The sequence below is a fragment of the Monodon monoceros genome, unplaced genomic scaffold (genome assembly GCF_005190385.1).
Source record: "Monodon monoceros isolate NGI ecotype Baffin Bay Population unplaced genomic scaffold, NGI_Narwhal_1 Super_Scaffold_19, whole genome shotgun sequence".
Taxonomy (NCBI): Eukaryota; Metazoa; Chordata; class Mammalia; order Artiodactyla; family Monodontidae; genus Monodon; species Monodon monoceros.
In genome coordinates, this window is record NW_021703775.1 from 32699164 (window position 1) to 32717114 (window position 17951).

The window sequence follows — 17951 nt, forward strand, 5'->3', positions numbered from 1 at the left end:
TCATAAGGTACAAATGGAAAGTAAACACTTGGCGTTTAGGCACAAATGTTAAAAGGGAAAACAAGAGTGGACTAAACATACTACCCTAAAAAGTAGCTTTAGCTTTTGTCAAACTGGTACCCCAGCTCTCTCAGTGGAAACTACTGGCTTTTAAAAAGGGACAGGTCGATCTGGGCCCAGAAAGAAGAGTTAGAGTGGCAAGGCTTAACAATGAGCTAGCACACTCCCTGGGTTTACTGGGAGACCTGTGCACATGGCCCAAAGAACTTTGGTAAGACTGCACATGGGAACTAGCCTCAGATTCCCTTGGATCGCGTCATGAATTTCTGTATTCCTTGCTTCTTTTATCTAAATATCCTACACACAAAAAGAATTCTCTATTTTTAAAAAAATTTTATTGATAGTTGGTTTACAATGTTGTGTTAATTTCTGCTGTACAACAAAGTGACTCAGTTATATATGTACATATGTATATTCTTTTTCATATTTTTTCTATTATGGTTTATCACAGGATATTGAAGAATTCTCTATTTTGATTTCAGTTATTTCAGTCGAATCTAAAGTAGTTAGGTTGTCATTAATGAGTTGTTCTTAACAGAGTTCCCTCAGGAAACTCCCCCCGCCACCCCTCCCCCCAAAAGAAAACTGCCCCCTGAATTACCTTGACTTGTACTGAGTTGAAGTTTAAAAACTTTGTTGGGTGAGAGACAGACTGATTTCAACATTTCTGCTAGGATGACAGCATATGCCACAAACACAAAACTTTTGCAGAACTTTTCTGTTGAAATTTTATCAAATTAAAATTCATAATTTCATTGTATTCGACGTTTTGTTGACAAAAATCGTATATTCCGTAAAAGGTCCATGGAATCATAGCTGTGTTCTCAGTGAAAAAGATCATAAAGACCGACAATTCCCAAGCCCTCACTGTATCAATGAAGAAAGTACTTGTGATCCTGCTGGATGATTTGCTCAAGGGGGGTGGTCCAGGCAGGACGAGACACCCACATCCCTAAACTAGGGCTCCTTCCACCGCACTGCACCTTTGATTTGCATACCCAAGTGTTTTTTTTGTTTGTTTTCTTGTGTTTTTTTTGCGGTACGCGGGCCTCTCACTGTCGTGGTCCCTCCCTTTGCAGAGCACAGGCTCCGGACGCGCAGGCCCAGCGGCCATGGCTCACTGGGCCCAGCCGCTCCGCGGCATGTGGGATCTTCCCGGACCGGGGCAGGAACTCGTGTCCCCTGCATCGGCAGGCGGACTCTCAACCACTGCGCCACCAGGGAAGCCCTACCCAAGTGTTTTATAAGGAGTCTCCTTGGATTTGCCTAATAAATTCTTAGAAAGTCCAATATTTAAAGAGGCTTTTTATTCGGAGAAGCAATTCACCATATAAAATAACAATTCATTAAAAAAACATGAGAAAAAAAACGAACTCAAAAGCATTTAAATTTTCAGTGGGCTAATCCACTTTCAATATGCAAAAGGTAACCAAGGAAAAGAAACATACTACTTGGTCACTGATTAAAAAGCTTCTGACCTAAGGACACAGTTTTTCACCACCTCGCCCATGATTGTTTTCAACCTTAAAAAAAAAAAAAAATAGCCTTTCTCTCCATCTCAAAACCCCTTCAGATTAATTTAGCAGGCTATGCCTCGTGCCTGCCTTGAAGAGAATTCATTGATAATTTATGGAAATATCTACTATAATCCAACGGAGATGACTTTTTTCCAGCTTTGTGCATCAATAGATAATCAAGGCCTTAAAGCAGCCTTAGCTTCCCATTACCTCAGGCAAAAGAATTCCTGAAAGCGTGCCTTGAGGGCACCTGAATTATATACTGCATTAGGAGAGGAAGGCTTTCTGCATTCCACGTGTAACACTCACCAGAACCTTTCCTGTTTATTTCTGCCATATGAAAGCAGAAGCATTAGGAACAGAATTGTTTAAGTGAAGACTTATGTAGATACAATGGAGAAACCTTTCAAGCAAGAGCCAGATCACCCCCCTTCAGTCCCTGGCAGTGACCTCTCCCGAATAAAAGGTTTCTATTACATCATTAGCTCAAGCCAAAAACAGCCTTGGCTTAATGCTCAGTTTGTTCTTCCTACTGTTTTTAGGCAAATACAGCTACTTTACTCCCATCTGGGAGGGAAATTACACTGCTGGGTTGTAATCTAAGACAAGATTTTCATTGGAAGCAAATGCTTTCAATCCAGTGTAAATACTGGTGCATGTTCAGAAAAGCCTAAAACAATAAACCCTGCTCCTTCCCGACACAAGTTAGGGAAATGGAGAGGATGGGGAAGGAGGAGAGCATAATAAAACAGACGATTCTCAAAGCAAACACTTTCATAGATTTTAATAAATTGTTTAACCTCTTCCACTTTCTAAAATGGAAAATTGATCTCGAAACGTCTCCACCTCAGAGGAAAGTCTCAATGGTCAATTGTACCTTGCACATTTCCATCCACTCTGCAATTTGATACAGTCACCTCTCTGCGGTCTCTGGAGGATTTATTTCCTTTTTATTTTTAAGATCACTAAACAAACTTGGAGGACCGCCGGCTGACCACACGGCAGCAGGCAGCAGCTCTGAGCCACATTTGTAAAATGTCAGCAGTGACTTCATTCCTGGAGCTGACTTCTCCTGCCACCAAATGAAGGCAAACTGAAAAGGTGGAAATAATCATAAAAATGATGCTAGTCCATAAACAAGCTTACAGCCTCATTAGGATAGCAGTAGGCTCCAGTGGGTGATTTATGCTCGTTTTGCTGATGCTATGAGGAAATGCCATAGGGCGACTTTAGCCAATTGCTAATGCGTTCTGACAGCTTCTTAGCAACTAGTGCAAGCAACGTTGTGGCGTTTGCTAGTGACAGAAACCGAAAATGTCATATTATCTGCCCATGTGTCATGAAGTCCGTGTGGCAATTAACTAGCAGGCCAGTGACTGAGGGGCCAGAGGCTCCTGAAAATGGCCTTTGGCTATGCAGAGGCAGCCAACGGGCGCTGAGCCGCACACGGGCCACATTCTAATGCAGAAAGCTACTACTTCCCTGCGACTTCCCTGGCTCTGATGAGACTGGGCCACTCAAATTCCCCCTCGTCCCCTCACTGAAGTGCCACTCCGGGCTCCCTTCTCTCTCTGGGCACTGGCTCCGGCGCTATCAGAAGACTCTAAAGTGATCTGCTTTGATCTGATCGTCCAAATGGCTCCTTAATTGGCACTACCTGTTTCTGTGCTCTTTGGACACTGGATTCAAAGGTGCCAGCTATTTTTCTGCTCTCTCACAAATGAGTCTAAAAGGATTTCAGATCACTGAAGCAGACTCCTGGCCTGTCAGATGGCTGGGAGCAGAGGAACTCTGGGCAGCCACAAAACACTGTTTAAAAAACACCAGGCTTCTAACAAGCAGGGGGAGAATCCTGGCCACACTTTTCAGGTTGCGAGCTCTCGAAACCATGCACTATATGTCAAACTGTCAAACCTTTCAGCGTGGGCCATTTGCCCTTTCAAATAATATTTAAGAATTGTTTTTACAAAATTTTATAGGCCATGGTCTAGTGAAAGAGGCCAACCAACAAAGAAAGGAATTTGTACTACAATTCGTCTATGGACAATTTCTTGTGAGACCTGGGCCCGTCCCAGCGGAGCAAGGCAGGTGACCTGTGACAGCTCCCAGGCTGTCAGAGAGCTCAGATTTCAAACATGCTCAACTCAAACATCCCTGGTCGCCTATTTAAGCATGCCCAGGCATTTAGACTGCGCTATCTCGTGCCTCTCAAGGCAGGATAAAGCGGCATTTATCGTATTCAGTCCATTCAATGGGTCAGACTGACCGTGTCAGCGGGGGCTCCTTCCCGGCAGGTCAACGTCTGACTCCCATTTTTCTCTCCCTCCTAACTCCCTCTCTCCCTTCAGGACCACCGGTCCCAAAAACCTATTCTGAGGGAGGCAAAAACAAAACCCCCAAAAGCACCTGACATTTACATCACAAGGGCTGGGCACTTCCGGTGGCAGTGGGCCAGCAGGTAGAAATAAAATGGGTTGTCCATCAGAGGGTTCTTTATGCCACAGAGGCAAAACTCCTAATTAGGGAGATGAACTTTCAACTGCCAGGGCAAAAGAACATGTAAGGTTGTGGACCCTCCTGTTTTGCTAGAAACCAAGCTGGAAAACACCCCGCTTCAAGATCATTTCATTGACAATTTGGTAGCGAGACTCCACGGTTTCGGGCCAGGTTCTCTCCTTAACCTTTACTTTTCTCCTCTTCGAGCATTTAGAAATAGAGTCTTTGTCCCAAAAATGTACCTAGACTCAAAAATCAAGGCCAGTTATAACCGTATCTTTCGATACTGAGTCAATTCTGTTGTGCCTTGAAAGCCGTTTCAATGGTCAGTGCACAGCCCTCCGAGGATTGTACAGCTTATGTTATGAGGCGGCTACATTTTCATCCAATATTAAGGGTTTCTGTTTTTCTCTTGTCTGTTTTCTCACATAGCACTTCTCCGTGAGAGAATATGGCCTTTCGTCCCTTAAATGGTGTGTAGAACATTCCCGCCTTTCTAGGGGCCCCTGGTGCAAACATCCCCTCGGTATGGGGAGGTCGGGTTTCCTTTGTAGTCGAGCTATCTGGGTGTGCCAGGTTGCTAGGAAAAATGTAAAAACTACCCCAAACCCACTTCTCCAGATCCTGGCTGTGTCTACTTAGCCAGAAGTCAGAGGGGATAATGTTTCTGTGTTATGTTAAGAGGATAAATGGTGAGAATTATAACAAGCCTTTCTCAGGAACCGGCTAGAATACTTCAGAGGCTTTAAGGAGGTGTTTTGTCTTCATTTAGAGTGTGTAATAGCTGCCAGAATGATTTTTCTAAAACGCACATCTGATCGTATAACCCTGGCACTTAAAATCCTTCTGCAGCTGCCCTTTGCCTTCAGGATAAAGGTCACACTTTTTAGCCTGGCGGAGAAGGCCTTTTGTGATCTCTCTCCGGGGTGTGTTTGTTTGCAGCCCGTCTTCTGCCGGTCCCCGGGGGCGCCGCACTCGACGCCCTGCCCCCCACCCCAGTCCTGAGCCCACCTAACGTTCTCGGGATCTCACTGCACACACGGATCTCTCACACCTCTTTGTGTTCCCGAGCTAGTCCGTTTCCCTGGCAAACTCCTCTGTGACCTTTTAGGTTCGGTTCAACTGCCATCTCCTATAAGGAGTTATTTGTTTTTTTTTTTGGTGGTACACGGGCTTCTCACTGTTGTGGCCTCTCCCGTTGCGGAGCACAGGCTCCGGACGCGCAGGCCCAGCGGCCATGGCTCACGGGCCCAGCCGCTCCACGGCATGTGGGATCTTCCCGGACCGGGGCACGAACCCGTGTCCCCTGCATGGGCAGGAGGACTCTCAACCACTGCGCCACCAGGGAAGCCCATCCTATTAGGAGTTTTTGCTGGACTCTAACTCTTTTTAGTAATGCTCCCCAGTCCGGAGTGATTTTTCTTCTCCTGACATTCCTCCACCCAAACACACTTCATACTCTACTAGCACTGTTCATTTCCGTGTATGTCCCCTCAACTTGATTATAGAATATTGTGAAAACAGGGACCTGGTCATACTCCTCACTAAGATTCTCTAACCCCAGGGTTACCCCTGTGTACAGGGTACAGACTTGTCAATTGCTTATTCAGTGAATGTGTGAATGCATCTTTTTTTCACTGTATGGAGAAAACCGTAGTTTCAATTTCCCGCTGTTACAATTCTTTTTGATACACGCCTAAATGAAACTCTTGAAAAATATTCACCAATGAAATTCAATGAAACGTAAGAAAACATTTTTTAAAATGCATTCTCGGTCTTCCCTGGTGGCGCAGTGGTTGAGAGTCCACCTGCCGATGCAGGGGACACGGGTTCGTGCCCCGGTCCGGGAAGATCCCACATGCCGCGGAGCGGCTGGGCCCGTGAGCCATGGCCGCTGAGCCTGCACGTCCGGAGCCTGTGCTCCGCAACGGGAGAGGCCACAGCAGTGAGAGGCCCGCGTACCGAAAAAAAAAAAAAAAAAAGCTGGGAAGTTTCCTTAGAATTTTTAAGCTCATCTTGGACAAGAGATGGACGAAGAGTTAAAGTATCAGACTTCTTTATAATGTTTACCATAACCCTTTAGAAATATACCCCTACTCCCTGCAATTACAACTTAAAACTATTTACCTAACTAAAATTTCTTGCTGTTTCTCCACTTTTCCTGAGTTCACCTTTTAAAAAATAAAGCAAAAGTTATTTGTCTCCTTCTGCATTTTCCCCTCAATGAATTAATTATACCACTCCCCGCACCCTTGACACACCTCTCAGTTTTACCCTAGTAAAGAATCTCAACTGTCTCTAAGCAGACAATTTGACCCTGAGCTCAGACTCCAGACTCACACTTTATAGATATGGTACAAACACAAAACTCTAGAACTGTGGTTTTGCCTTGGTTTTGCCAAGTCATTGTGTCAGTCTCTCCCACAGCATTCCTCCACACCTGTCTCAGCAATTCTTCAGCAACAGGTTATCTGAGGACATTAATATCTGATACTGTTACAGATTGACATGTCACAGAAACCTAGGAAACATTAGAAAGGTTTTTGCAAGATAAATGAAAATATAATACAACCTCATAAGTCTTATTAAACATTTTCAAAATAAACAGAGTAAACTTTCTATATCTTCAAATCTGAGGCCAGCAGACATATGTAATAGTCTAAATCCAATGGTTAACTTCTACATTTAACTTTAATTAGGGTTCTGTTAGCTCAGCCTCCGTTTTGTATCTCTTCTCATCCTGAGGTGTTGAAGGTTTCCTTGTTTTTAGTTCAAAAGGATTTTCAGTTGATCAAAGGTAAGCACACTCTCATATATTTTATTTTACCACCATGGCCTTCCTGAAAATTTTGAGGTAGTTCCTTTGGAAACCAAGATGAGGTGTTGTCGGTACCTGCCCTGGCAGTGCTAAGTCCTAGAAGGGGCTTCACAAATAACCAATGGGACAGATATACCAATGGAACGGATCGAAAAGATGGAGCTAAGGTGAGCAGGGGAGAAGATTAAGAAGAGCAAACTTTAAATAAACATATTCTTGGCACTTATAAAAGAAATGTCTAGCTACGCTTCCAAAGGTTGGCTTCACAGAGATTCGCTATGAGGCTTTTCCTTTCTAGTTGAATTTAGGCTTGTTAAACAGTGACAGATATTTGTCAATAGCTAACCACTGTGGAATGAGCTCACAGCCTCACTCTGCCCTTTAGTGGACTCCTGACATCACAGAAACCCCAGGGAAGAGATGGAGAATCAGAGCCTGCAGGCAGGAGCTCTCTCTATGAGCCTACTGCCCCCATTTCTAAAGAGTAAATATAGCACTTAAAAGTGAGCTCTGGGGCTTCCCTGGTGGCGCAGTGGTTAAGAATCCACCTGCCAATGCAGGGGACACAGGTTCGAGCCCTGGTACGGGAAGATCCCACATGCTGCGGAGCAACTAAGCCCGTGCACCACAACTACTGAGCCTGCGCTCTACAGCCCGCGTGCCACAACTACTGAGCCCACGTGCCACAACTACTGAAACCCACGTGTCTAGAGCCCGTGCCCCGCAACAAGAGAAGCCACCGCAATGAGAAGCCACCGCAATGAGAACCCGCACACTGCAACAAAGAGTAGCCCCCGCTCGACGCAACTAAAGAAAGCCCGCATGCAGCAATGAAAACCTAATGCAGCCAAAAATAAATTAATTAATAAATAACCCCCCCAAAAAAACAGTAATTCTAAAATAAAAATAAAAGTGAGCTCTGTATATGTAACCACCTTTTGTACAACCTGTCACTCCTATCATTCATTCATTCATTCATTTAACAAAAATGTACTTAATTCTTACTATGTCCCAAACACGAATGCCGACCCCCTAGAGACACAAATGGTGAACCAAACCAGAAAGAGTCCCTCTTTCTATGTGCTTTCCAGTTAGAGGGCATAGACGTTAAACAAAATAGTCACAGCAATAATTGTGCAACTGTACTCCATCAGAAAGAAACATAGATCTTTGAGTGTGTGGAACAAAGGACATCGACTGAGGCGGGAGTGATCTGGAGCAGAAGTCTGAAGGGTAGAGAAAAGGCAATTAGGTATAGTGGACAGTCTAAAAGGGCAGAGGGCAGGAAAAGTATTGCAGGCCATTGGAATCACATGTACAAAGGCCCTGCCTGTCTGGGGGAAGCATGAGACAACCACAGTATTGGGACCTGGGAAAGCAGGGACAAGAGGAAACTGGAGAGGTAAGAGAAGCAAGACCACACAGGGCCTTGGGGGCCATAGTCAGGATTTGGGTGCTCATCCCTAGGTTTCTCAGAGTTGTGACCTCTAAGTGTATTTCCGTGGGGTCACCAGTGTCCTTTCCACTGCATGCCCTGATATTATATAAATTTTACCACATAAAGCCTCATCCTCCAGTGTCTCTTTTAGTTCCACCTAGCAAATCCCTACTTTCCAAACCAAGATGGGAGAATGAGGGACAACGGACGAGCAATGAGTCTATTCAGGTAGATCCCAATTTAGGCACCAATTATATTCTGAATTTAATTTGTAAGCAGGTCTCTTGGACATTAGAACAAATTTTCACATAGAAGTCTGTTATGAATGGTGATAGTTTCCAATTCTTGTTTATCAAAAGCCAAAGTAATTCATTAAGTGAATGAAGTTCTAACTGACATGTGAGCCCTGGATTCAGGAAGTCAGAAAGTGCAAAAATAAGGAGGAAGATGAGTTCCTTCTCATATTTCTGTGCATAGAGCCGGCCTAGGAAAATATTAAAATATATATGATTGCCTTTAGTACCTCTTTTTCTGTTATCTCTCCTCTGCTATGTAGCTTTCCTTTCCTGGAGTTTCCAAGTATCCCAATGCCTTGTAGAGGCACTTGGCCACCCAATTATGGTCACATCACCTGGACCGATTCTATTCTTGCTATGAATTAACACTCTTCATCTCCCACCAATCACAATAACCAGCCTTTAAGTCTACTTGACCTGAGCCAGAGTTTAGGTAGCAAGCAACCTGAAAGAATTAGTTCGGACCAGGAAATTAATAACTGATGCCTCCCTCACCTTCCCAGAAGTACCGGCATTTTTAAAAGATTTGTTCATGTAAATGAATCTTTAATGGCAGAATTTCAGGAAGAGAAATAAAGTGTCTAAAAATACGTAGCTTGTGTATTTTTGATCAATGGATGCCAATCTTTCAAAAAAGCCCAGTGTCACTTTCCTAACTGATGGATACATCCTGCTATCTCTCCCCACCCCAATCCCCTGCTTCTATTTGGGAAGTCACATGCTTCTGAGCACCCCACGGTTTCTCACAGAAACTGTGATGACAGTAAATGCGTCCTGTAGATGTAAAGCATGGAGGACAGGAGTTAAGAAATCCAAGTTGGACGTGTGTGTGTGTCTGTGTGTGTAGGTCGTTCATAATTTGGGTGTTTGTAACTCGGGGAGGATTGCCAGCCTGTTGAAATACATTGGGAATAACTTTCCCATAAATCATGCATTCTGTGAAGCTTCTATCTTCATTGTCAGCTCAAATCATGCATGTAACTGTGTGAAAACTATGGAAAGAAATATATTAAATAACCGAGACCCAAAATGAAAGTATCTGCTGGATTTTTACAGAATACAAAAGAATTTTTTCATTAAAATTTTAATGTGCAGTTGATGGGATTAAAGGAAGAAACTGGGCTTTCTAAATTCATGGAAAGTAAGATTGTCAGTTGGAGTCAATCAATAATCATATTTATAGTTTACTTCAGATTTAGTTTATCAAAGTGTTCGTACAAGTAGAGTACCGTGGACAGATAAAACATACACCAAAAATCAGATAAATTTTCCACCTTTTTTTTCTTAAATCATTGCACTTTGTTCTTTTGAGATAGGAATATCTTTTTCTAGTAATTCAATATGACTTTTTGATTTGAATTCCCCTCAGGGGAACAACAGCAAATTAGTTGCCTTCACACAGAGGACAAATAGCAATGATGAATAAGAAAGAAGAAAAAAACACATAGTTTACTCATTTTTCATCCATTCAGCATTTTTTTTTTTACAACTAAACACCATGGAAAATCCCTGCAAAAACAGCATAACTTCTTACTGAAGTCTTAGAAACTTCAGGATGTGCATGCAGTGCAAAATATTACTGAAATCTAAGTATTTATACTAACAATAAAACAAAATGGAAATCCCCGACCTTTTTCTAAGAAACAAACAGAATACACTTCAACTGCAAAGGTAAAACAGTATAAAACCATAAACTTTTGTTCTGAATCAACATCTTAGAAAGCATTTTAGGACCCAGTATTTTGCCTATTTTTTTAATATTACAGTAATGTATGACAAGTTCATTGCTTGAAATATTCTGCCCCCAAAATATTAAATATATACTAATGAATGGTCACAAAGTTCTATCTAACCGTGAAAATAAATGTTTTGTCAGTAAAAAAAACAAAAAACAAAAACACCAAAAAACACAAATGCCACCCACACATGGGATCATATAGACAGGCAGACAGACAGACATAGACACACACACACACACACACACACACACACACACACACACACACACCATTTATTTTTGTGATATCTTCAAAAGCTTGCCAGATAATTTATTTTTAAACTTCTATATGCTCTGCATGTGTATATGTATATTATGTATATATATATATGTGTGTATACACACACACTTTTACACAGACAGGATAACATTTATCAAAGAGCTCACTTCAACAATTATATAGGATACAGTTAAAAGTAGGATTTTAAAAATATTTCTAGCATAAAGATGAGAAGCAGTGGGTGACTTCCCTCATGGTCCAGTGGTTAAGAATCCGCCTTCCAATGCAGGGGACGTGGGTTCGATCCCTGGTCGGGGAACTAAGATCCCACATGCCACGGGGCAACTAAGCCCGCATGCCGCAACTACAGAGCCCGTGCACCGCAACTACTGAGCCTGCATGCTCTGGAGATCGTGCACCGCAACTACTGAGCCTGCAGGCCGCAAGGAAAGATCCCACGTGCCACAACTAAGACCCAACGCAGCCAAAAATAAATAAATAAATACTTTTTTTTTTTAATGTTAAAAAAAAAGATTAGAAGCAGTGGTTCTCAATTTTGGCTACACGAGGAATCACGTGGTAGCTTTACAAATGCTGATGCCTTATGCTATACCGGAGAACAATTAAACTAGTATTTTGGAGGGTGAGAGTCCGGCATTAGTGAGTTTTAAAGCTCCAAGATGATTAAAATGTACTGGATTAGGATCACAGATTAAATGTGGTAAAGCTCATAGACTTTTCACAGATAAATGACCGAAAGCCCCTTAATCAGAGAATTGTTATATTTATTTTAGATACAGTTTTAAAAAGTTTACTTATCTGGTTTCCTGCCTTATAGTTTGTAGGCTGAAAGCTTTGTAAAAATATAGGATTATGAAGAGGCAAAAAATAAGCACCTAAGAAGTGTAGCACAGCCGGGCCCTTTAGCATTGGGGAAAGCAGCCCGATGAACGCCAAACAGGCTGTATAAACAGGAAAAGATATGGTGCAGGGTCATAACTCATGGACCTTCTGACTTTCAGTTTTCTTTAAGTTGATTATAATTAGATATGATAGGGCATATGTATAGTCTGGAAACACTTTCATTAAAAATGTCCCCAAATTTTTTAATATTTAAAAAAGTAGGATTCTGTTCATCTGGACCACATCACTCTTGAATGACTCCAGATAAACCAGGATAAGGTGTCTCCATTCTGCAGGAACTCTACCCCCGTGTTTGCCCTGTCTTCACTGGTCTGTGTGGCTGGATGAGCAGAGCCTTTGCAATGAGCACTGTGACATGGTTAAACGCGGGGCACCAGTCCACCCTGCCCTGGCTTCCTGGGGATCTTCCCTCCAGACACTCATGGGCACTTCCCTCCTCATCCCCTACTGATGCCCTTTTATTCTGCTCTCAGTTTATAAGGAGTTATGAGGTAAGGTCATGGTGTATGCAGGAAGGGCACCAGGGCAGCTGAAGGTGGATCACCGTGGATGAGAGAGTGGGACTCACCTCCTGGGGCAGAAGTTGGAGCAAGAGGAAGTGCCACGGGTCAAGGAGGAAAAAAGAGATGATATTCTGCACAGATTTCTTTGCATGCAAAGTCAAATGGAATGAGGTTGTGAAATGTAGATTAGCAAGTCTTTGGGGAGAATGAAGAGATTATTAAGTATAGTGAGCAGGAAAATGGGCAAGAAAGAAGTTGGGAGTTCGAAAAACAATGCAAGTTATTCTCTTATTTTAAGCCATCTAAAAATCCAACAGTTCCTGAAAGAAAAGGTTTGAGAATTGCTGGCCTGTGTCTGTGACGACACCTAATTTTCTCTCCTCTGATTATCCAAGGCTCCGGTTTTTTGTAGGTTTTTGGTGCCACACACACCAATCACTCAGTTAATTAGGGACAGGCGCCTGCCGTTCAAAATCAGCACACTCTGAAAAGTGGCGACTTGACTTTGGTGGGCATAGTAAAGATAAAACTTTTTAGAGCAGTGCCACCCCAACTTCCATGTGTATTACATAAAACACCAGGGATCTTGTTAAAATGTAGTTTTGGATTTCGTAGGGAAGAAGCCTGAGATTCTGCATTTCTAACAAGCTCCTAGGAGCTGCGGATGCTGTGCTGCTGGTCCAAAGACTACAAGCTTCATCCCAGCAAGGCTCTGGAGCATCCTTCCCCCATGGGCACCTAGAGCCAGCAAGTCTGCTGGGTGCATGCGGATGCCTAGCTATAGTGCAAGATGGGGACAGCCTCCTGTCCCTCCACACAATGAAATGTACCTGCACCTGCTGGACAAGGCTGTGGGCAAGGCTGTTCAGGTCCTCATTTGAGCAGGCAACCCACTGACTGGAGTGTGGAAACAAGCCAGGATGTCTCCCACTGGCGACTCGTTTCTCTGAGTGCTACCGCCCTTCTCCTTCTCATCTCCTCAGCATGTACTACACCTCACTTCTTGTCTCCTACATTGGAGGTGTTCTAAGAGAATAGTTTAGCCTCTGGAGTTGGATTGCCTAGGTTCATAAGAGTCTCATCTTCCCCATTAATAGTTGTGTGACCCTGGGCAAGTCATTTAACCTCTCCAAGCCTGAGTTTCACCCCTGTAGAAAAAATGAGCATAGTAATAGTACTTATACCTTAGAGGTATTGGCAGGTGAAGTAAAATAAGCTGCCTTCATATATACAATGGAGTATTACTCAGCCATGAAAAGAAACGGAATTGAATTATTTGTAGTGAGGTGGATGGACCTAGAGACTGTCATACAGAGTGAAGTAAGTCAGAAACAGAAAAACAAATACTGTGTGCTAACACATATATATGGAATCTAAAAAAAAGACAAAAAATGGTTCTGAAGAACCTAGGGGCAGGACAGGAATAAAGATGCAGACGTAGAGGATGGACTTGAGGACAAGGGGAGGGGGAAGGGTAAGCTGGGACAAAGTGAGAGAGTGGCATGGACGTATATACACTACCAAATGTAAAATAGATAGCTAGTGGGAAGCAGCCGCATAGCACAGGGAGATCAGCTCGGTGCTTTGCGTCCACCTAGAGGGGTGGGATAGGCAGGGTGGGAGGGAGACGCAAGAGGGAGGAGATATGGGGATATATGTATACGTATAGCTGATTCACTTTGTTATACAGCAGAAACTAACACACCATTGTAAAGCAATTATACTCCAATAAAGATGTTTAAAAAATAATAATAGTAAGTTGCCTTAAGTGTTTAACTCCACACTTGGCAGTGGTGGCTCAGCTCAGTGAATGCTAGTCCCCGTGGTGACTTGCTATGGAGGACATTCTTTGAGCAAGGGGACATTTATCCTGATCTCCTCACCCCAAGCAGGCGAACAATCATTGCCACTCCTGTCACGGTTCCCCCCCCCCCCATCCTGTTCTCATTCCCAGGAGCCAAACTTTTCCAAAACATATACACCCACTCTCCTAGCATGGCAGGTCCTTTCCCTTTTTTCTTTTCTTCTGTTTCCCCAAAGAACCCTGCAGTGACACAGAACTCTGTGAGTGGGCTTCAGAGTTAAACAGGTGAGCAGTGCAGCCTAAACAGTCCTATCGCATGAAGCTGGCAGCCTATGGCTGAATGGTGGTACACTGGAAACAATTTTTATTAATATAAGTTCTCACTTCCCACACAAAACAGATTATGCCCTCTGCTCTCTAAATAATATTTCTGTGGCAGTTGTCACTAGCAAAGGTTTTTGTTCTTGATTTACAAATACGGGGGGGGGGGGAAGTGCTATAATTTAAGAAAGTATCTTTACGGTCTAGGAAAATCAAGATGCCCTAAAGAATAACAGGGCTAATTGTTAATTGTAGTCCATCCCTTGTCTAGATTGTAAGAATAATAGTAATGATAAAAACTAACATTTATTGAGCACTTACTAGATACTTGAAACGGTGTTTGGCCTTTATTTTCAATCAACTAAACCTCACCAAATCCTTAGACATTAAAGTTAAATTATCATGGTAAAAAACAAATCAATTTCTCCATATTTTAAAAACCCTTTACGTGTTATGGATCTTTCAAAGACTGTTTTAGTAGCCAATAGAAATAACTCATATTTACTAACTAACGATTATAGGCTCACAGAGAGCACATGCCATGCTAGGTGCTTTTCTAAATTATCTCACGTCATCCTTGCAATAGCCCTAATGCACAGAAAAGGAAACAGACTGCTCTACAGATAAGGAAATAGAGTTCCTCATGAATCTGAATCCAGATCTGGCTCAAGGCTAAACTTACCCTAACCACTCTAGAGCTAGTCTCTCCATTTAACCCACTCTATTAGATAACGGTGATCTAATCTAGGTGCATTTCTTTAACCTCTAGAAAGATCTTCTAGAGCAGAACAGTGTCCTTTCTCATGGCTGCGTGTCGTCCACAGCCAGCACAAAGCCTGACCAATAATGTGGGCTTCATAATGGTTCCTCGATACTGAAGTCTCAGAAGGAAGAGACACCGAAGCAGCAATCTCAGAGTGCCACGTAAGTGGGTGTTCCTTAGTCAAAGGGATGGGAACGGGTTAAGTATGAAAGCCACCTCTGAAGTGTACAAGGAAGAAAACAAATACCAAGTGTTTGTGGATCTGGAGAAAGTACACAGGAATGGGAGGGCGTCAAAAATAGCCACACTGCAGAACAGTGAGGCGACTCCCCTGAAGGGGCCTCCAAAAATTAAAAGAGAAAATCATACAGAAAATATTCATAAGAGGGGTGGAAACTGAGGAATCCAAATGCAGAGGGGAAGCCCCGTGCTAGCTAGAGCATCACCCCACAGAGGCCCCTGCCCTCTCCCAGGGCCTCCGAGTAGTCACCTACGAAATGACAGAAATGTCAATGCCTAGGACATAAAACATGACAAAGCACACATTTCCTAGAATCACACCATGGTTTCCAAGTGTCTCTCCATGTCAGAAGTCTGCAGTTCTGTTAGTAGGAAAGTTGGGAGGCAAGTGCCCTTTCTGGAGACGTCCGTGCATTCTGAAACCGGGAGTCCACTCTGGGCAGGCATGGCCAGGCTGCTCAGCCAGAGGGGAGTGGGAAGGAGATGGATGGATCACAAGCTCCCACGAGAGTTGATTTTCTCTCATCATTTATGTATCAAAGCAAGGAAAGTCTCTCCTCTTGTGGGTGGGAGGTAGGCAGGGTACGGAAATCCAAACAAGGTTGCCTCGTGGACACCAGCCTGGAGCAGAGGACCCAAGGGGGAGCAGCGGTCCATGCCTGTGGGGTTTTCAGTGATGATGTCACCTACATGCTAATCTGAAGTCTACTGGGGTCAGAAGGAAGTAGCAGAATCCATGAATTATTCTCATCCACTGAAGGCAGACACCTTCCCTCCCACAGAAAGGCGGTTGGGGCTACAGCACCCTGCACCCTCTCTCCTCGCCAGCTTGTTCTTTCCTCTTCCTGAGCTCCTGTAGCTGCATCTACATAAACTCTACCTGGGACCCAGGTCCCCTTCTTGGTTTCCGAGACATTTATCCCACAAGACGGGAAAAGTCAAAATCGCCCTGATCCCTTGACACTGCCCTAGACCTAGATTCACAGGAGCAACCGCCAACCTTTACCTTCAGTCACCCGACCTACCCCCGCTGCTCATTCAGATACGTCCTCCAGCGCGGGCGTGTCTCTGGCTTCCCCACTCTACTTCTGGCCCTCTTCTGGGTCTGGTCTTGTCCCCACCCACAAGCTGGCAGGAACCTTTATTCCCCTCCCATCCCCCAGCCCCTGTCAGCTTTCTTTCCTAGGGCTGAATGCTGCTCCCAGCTGGAAGGGATCCTCGCCCTGGAAAACAGACCTCAGAAGGCCAATCCCAGCCCCGTGTGACTTCTGAGTTGGCCTAAGGCCTAGAATTCCTTGCTGCTGGTCCCACCTATCAGACTGGATATCCTGAAATGCCAGGCCTGAACTTGCTACACCCTTTGGATGCTGTATCTTGGACCATCCAGCTGCCTGGCTCAGGGAGGGGCCAGCTTCTCTACCGAGGTTACATGCTCCAAGCCCTTGTCCTCTTAATAATGGGGATGCTTCCGCCCTGCCCCAGCCTCCTCTTGCTGCCCAGGGACACTGTGTTGCTGAGATTCTAGCCCAGGTCCTAGGCCCCAGCATGTCCTGCCTTCTCATCGGGCACACCCAACGGGGAGACAGCCCCAAATCGCATCCATTCAAATGCGGATGGGGTATGGGAAACACAGCCGTCCTCTCTGCATCTCGTTCATACCCAAGGAATTCTTCCTTCCAGAAACCTCAGTGAAGGGACTCCCCCAAAGTCAGGCATCTCTGCAATATCTGGAGCAATGAGTTCCATCTCATGTTAAGAGAGGCAACCACAGGAAGGACAGCAGCTGGCACGAGGCACAGTCTGGCCTGAGCTGGAAAGTTGAAGGGTGGGTCACTGCAGGCCCAAAGCTAAATTATCTGTCCCCTCACTAGTCCAAAGTCAGGCATGTGATCAGGTTAAAGAAATACGTAACTTTAAAGAATCAGTTATGGGAAGATGATCTCCATCAAGAAGACTAAAAACTTCCAAGGCATATGCAATGTGACTATTTGGGGCCACGTTATCACAAAAGAAAGGATGCAAACCGAAACTATGAAAGCTGCTCCGAGCGATCATGTTCATTGTCTCTCTTCTGTGCTTGCTTGTTTGCCTTATTTTTTTTAAAGGGAAAGTGGGTGTTTTGAAGCTCTGCCTGGGCTATTTGAGTGTGAAACGATTGTTCCAGGTCTTCTTAAACTTGGCAGTGAATTGAGGGCAAATTCCCAGATGGTCACACAGTGATTTCACAACATCAGGCCACTATTTCTCATCTTTCCAGGTTCCCCCACCCTCCCCAACACAGGCACTCATGCCTGACCCACAGGTCAGAGCCGGGGTCCGCCCGTCTAAGCCAGGCTCTCCTATCGGTGTCGTCTTTGTCAAGTGACTCCACTTGCTGAGTCCCCCTTCCTCAGTCCACAGTGGTAATAAAGAACTGGCTGATTCAAAGGGGTGCTGTGAGGAAGGAGTGGGGTTACACGTGCGAAAACTCTTGGAAAATGCCCTTTCTCGAGGGGAACTCCTAAGACCCTCCAAGAGAGAGGCAGATGCACGTTCCATGCGCCAACGATTATAGCTGGTGTTCCACCATATTTCCATGGTCTATTTACCCTCCAGCCATTCCCGCTAGATCTGAAGTTCGTTTAGCACAGTCCGTGGGCTTGCTCACCACTGTGTATCCTCAGGGCCGCCCACTAGTAGGCAGCTCGTGTTTGTTGAATGAATGGCAGACTCAAATCCTAAACGTACGGAAATTAATTGAGAGTTAATGCAGCAGTGTGGCTGGGAGGGGGGCA

The 17951-nt window shown here is 44.3% G+C and overlaps 1 protein-coding gene across 3 annotated transcripts in view; it reads right to left on the reverse strand.

Moving 5' to 3' along the window:
• The window catches only part of MEIS1 (Meis homeobox 1), a 137623-nt gene that overhangs the window by 62678 nt on the left and 56994 nt on the right, over positions 1 to 17951 (reverse strand). The gene's annotated exons all lie outside the window — the stretch shown is intronic.